This window comes from Pseudorasbora parva, chromosome 6, assembly GCF_024679245.1.
Source record: "Pseudorasbora parva isolate DD20220531a chromosome 6, ASM2467924v1, whole genome shotgun sequence".
Classification (NCBI taxonomy): Eukaryota; Metazoa; Chordata; class Actinopteri; order Cypriniformes; family Gobionidae; genus Pseudorasbora; species Pseudorasbora parva.
The window spans coordinates 46,670,895-46,675,603 of record NC_090177.1 but is presented as its reverse complement, the minus strand read 5'-3'; the positions used below and the strand labels follow the sequence as shown (position 1 = coordinate 46,675,603).

The following is a 4,709-nucleotide window of genomic DNA, read 5'->3' as shown; positions in this document are numbered from 1 at the left end:
AAACATGACCAAAATCACCTTTTATGTTCAGGAAAAAAGAAGGGATAGAATAACATGAAGCTGTGTAAATAACTGAATGTTATATGTTTGGGTGAATTAGCCCATTGAGTCCCTAAATATAAATTTTCTGAAATGTGAGCATTTAGATTATAGTAGTACCTTCAAGAATTACGCAGCTTTATTGAGCATTTGTGGCTGAGGCACTTTCTAAAAAGGATTACTGACAACATGAACTGTAAAATGTTTATTATGTGTTTCACAGGTAATCGTGCTCATGGACAGCTGGCACATTGATGTTTGGAGCGGACACAGCAGCAGCCAGATTGTCCCGCACATGTTCTCCCACTCTTGCTTCAAGGATGTGGGGCTCAGGGGGTCCCTCATCAAGGTCTTCCTCATCCTCTGCCTCAATGATGTCGCCATTGAGCAGAGCGAGATTGTGAAGAACAGCGCAGCTCGTGATCACTTCAGGCACAAAGGCAGGGCTCACCTCTAAGGCCTTGAAGAAAATGGAGCGCCAACGGGTCTTCATCACGCCAAAAGCTCGCTCTACTATGCTTCGTGCACGGGAGTGCTTGCTGTTGAAACGAGCCTGCACGGGGTTCTGCACAGGCTCTCTGTATGGGGTGATGAGACAGACGGGTGCACTCAGGCAAGGATAGCCACCATCACCAAGTATGCCCTCGCCTGCAGGAGGATACAGGCTTCCAGTATACACAGGGCTGTTCCTCAGCACCCTGGCATCATGAACAGACCCAGGATACCCCACAAAGACATCAAGGAATTTCCCACAGTGATCAGTGATGGCCTGGAGTTGGATGGAATGAAATAACTTCCTGTTGAAGTAATAGTGGGAGTTATTTGCTAGATGGCACCAACTGCTCTGCTGAAAGCTGGTGACCCAGCCAGCTGTGCAAATCCTGCTCCCACTGCCTCCAGGCCATCTCCGGTTGGAAAATAAATCACGCTCCTCAACATTCCCACGATGGCCTTGCTCACTCTGTGCACAATGTCATGCGCAGAGGTCTTGGGGATATCGAAGGTCTGTGACACCACCCTGTATGATGCTGCATGGGCCAGCCAGAAGAGGAACACAAGCACCTCGATGTCCCGCTCCCATCCATGGTCAGTTTCCAGTCTGACTGCAGCAATGAGGGACATGATGGATGGCAAAGACAGGCGAAGGTGTTGACGGTGGTCAGCGTCCTCATCAAAATAAAGCTGCAGAATTGGTACAGCTCGGTTGAGATGGCAGTAGGATGTGGTGTTCAGCACCTGCAAATGTGATCGTTTGTTAGAAAAATACATTTTAATAAAGTTGTTTCATGTTTTGAGTTTTGTTTATTTGTGATAGTTACTATTGTTCATCTAATTTATTAATGTCCTATTTTTGTCAGTACATAAAACTAGAATACAATAAAAACTATTAATTCATGCTTGACTGAAAATATATGAATTCATATCAGCTGTTTTTGTCTAGTGTGTATCCATGCATAACTATAAAATTTTACAAAACAAATTACATTTTCTTTGTTGTACTGAAATACACATTTTCAGTAAGAAAATGTCATACAATTAAGTACTGGTCATTTTACATTATTATAAATGTTGGGGCTGGTTAATTTACAACGCAATTCAACCTGGGGTAATTGAAATGAAGTAGTGATACTTACATTTTTCGAGGATAAAATCAACAATCTTCTCCGAAGGCAATGTCTTTGAGCAGCCTCCCGACGTCTTTGTGCAGATATTTGTCTCGTTTGTGCTGACAGTCTAACCACTGCAAAGGGATGAAAATCGCAGTAGGTAGGCTTGTGGAGTTACTGATGCAATCAGGTGTTAGTGCACCTGACACTCATTTCTTTTATAGTTTCATAATTAAATGGTTTTATCTTTAACAATAATAATATTTAAAAAAATACCATGGGTTTGCATACATTATTCACAGAGAAAAAAAAAGCACAATAACAAGGTTAAATATCTGAATAATTTATAATGCAATATATATTTGTTGAAGTGATGAGACAAGTTAAATTTAACTAAAAAAGGAAAATATAAAGATTTAGCGATTTAGGCCACTTTTGCTTGTGGGGGAAATCTTTGGCATATAAAATAAAGAAATTAAAATGTTCAAGAGATCACAATTTTGGGTTTTCGCAAGGATAAAAAAGGACAAAACTGTCAGATTAGTAGGGTAAATATTTATTGCTTATACTAAAAAAAAAAAAAAAAAAAAAAAAAAAAAATCACAAAATAAATGGGCAGAAATGTTTTATACAAAAAGAAAAAGTTTAAACCAATATAGATAGATGAATTATACTTGTCAAACCAATTGGTGCGCTTGTGTTATCGTCATGGGTCACATGATAACGTCAATATGGCGCATTAAGTGCGGATCGCATTCGTACTTAACGAGATCTGGATATATAGTACCTACTCTTTTTGCGCTCGTTAAGTAAGTACTTATTGAAATTGAGTACCTACTCAATGAGTATGCGGTTCCGAACGCAGCCGGCGTTGTTTGTAACCTTTCTTTCCAAATCCTGTTTGAGAAACTGTTGGTTTTCTGCTCAAACATAAGTTTAAGGTTGATTTGTATTATATTGCTTTAAAGCTAAAAATAATTAATTTAGTTTAATTTTTTGTTATTGCATTTTATGTTTTCTCTTTGTAGAGGATTTGTTTGTAAGGCACTTTTTTTGCTCTTTGACTGTGGGCAGCTACATGTTCACAAACATACTGTTTGTGTTGGTGAAACCATCCTCTGCTACCATGAAACATTGCGATTAACCAAACATCCAAGTGAAGGACAACAGTCGACCTAATCTTCTGTAACTCTACTCATCGACAGATAAGACTGTTTCCTTCAATTGCTGAACTATTTATGCTCTCAGATAGGAGAACAGGACTGTGTCGGATATTGTGACCCCCCTATTCACATGCACATATATGTAACACATGATGAAAGCATTGAATTGTACCTATGTATGACTTGTAAGAGAGAGGGTGAATACATAAGGGTGAAAATATTACACAACTCTTGTTTGTTACAGAACTTATTTGTTGTTAGGTCCTTTTTCACTACAATACCATTTCATTAATTGCACTAAGGACGAATCCCCTTTTGAATTTTTGTAGCTTGCCCAGCACAACGTAACTGGGACGGTTATAACTGAAACTCAACACATACCACGTAGAAGTTACTGGGGAACGGGAGACGTAGGCAGTACAAGGATATGATACAGACTGACACACAAGGAGTTTATAAAGGGAAGAAATCAAGAGGGAACAGGTGGGAGAAATCAAACACAAATCAGATAACAAGGGGGAGGGATCTGACAATTACAGGAGCACATGCTCAGAATAACAAAACCCACATGTACACACAAGACAGGACAGGCAGAGCAGGGCGCCTCAGTGGCTCAGGCAGAGCAGGGCGCCTCAGTGGCTCAGGCAGAGCAGGACGCCTCAGTGGCTCAGGCAGAGCAGGACGCCTCAGTGGCTCAGGCAGAGCAGGACGCCTCAGTGGCTCAGGCAGAGCAGGGCGCCTCAGTGGCTCAGGCAGAGCAGGGCGCCTCAGTGGCTCAGGCAGAGCAGGGTGCCTCAGTGGCTCAGGCAGAGCAGGGCGCCTCAGTGGCTCAGGCAGAGCAGGGCGCCTCAGTGGCTCAGGCAGAGCAGGGCGCCTCAGTGGCTCAGGGACCACCGGCATTGGGACCACTCAAACACGATCCACCGGCACTGGGACCTACCAGAACACGATCCACCGGCACTGGGACCACCGGCACACGATCCACCGGCACTGGGACCCCCTTCAGCGGTACCACCGGAACACGATCCACTGGCCCACGATCCACCGGCACTGGGACCACCGGGACACGATCCACCGGCATCGGGACCACTGGCCCACGATCCACCGGCACTGGGACACGATCCACCGGCATCAGGACCACCGGAACACGATCCACTGGCAAAGGGACCACCGGAACACGATCACCCGGAACTGGGACCACTGGAACAGGCACGGAGGAAGCCTTCCTTCTCCTCCATTTCAAGACCACTGGAACAGGGTCCACCGGAACACGGACCACCGGAACTGAGTCCACCAACTCCTTTATGCTAGCTTTCTCCTGCCGGAGAGAAAGGACTCTGCTGTGTTGACCTTCTCCTGATGCAGCGGAAGGGCAGGGAGATGGGAATAGGAAGATGCCCATTCTGCTGAGTCCTCTGATGATCATATCCGTTCTCACGGTCGGGAACACACAAAGGAAATGGTGCGAGGACTCAAGTGCAGAATTGATCATTTATTAACAAAATAAAACATAACTACAAAACAAAACCCACGAGGGGAAAAACATAAACTAGAAAATACATAAACTGAAACTCAACACAAACCACGTAGAAGTCACAGGGGAACGGGAGACGTAGACAGTACAAGGATACGATACAGACTTATTCTTCTTTTGTTTTTATTGGCGGTTGGCAAACAACTTTCAGGTGCATTACCGCCACCCACTGATCTGGAGTATGGACTAATGATCTATATACACACCCAATTTATAAGAGAGAAAAAAAAAAGAAAAAGAAAAAAAAAACACTAAATTTTAAAAGAGATAAACAACAAACAAACAAACACCTATAAATAAAATAATAACAAATAAACAAACCTAAACAAATATAAATACATACAATTATAATTCTCAAATTCTATT

At 43.0% G+C, this 4,709-nt stretch overlaps 1 pseudogene; it reads right to left on the bottom strand.

Annotated features, from left to right (window-relative positions):
- Positions 1-256: 256 nt before the first annotated feature.
- LOC137079537 (putative nuclease HARBI1) lies at positions 257-3,890 on the bottom strand (annotated as a pseudogene).
- Between the last annotated feature and the right edge of the window lie 819 nt (positions 3,891-4,709).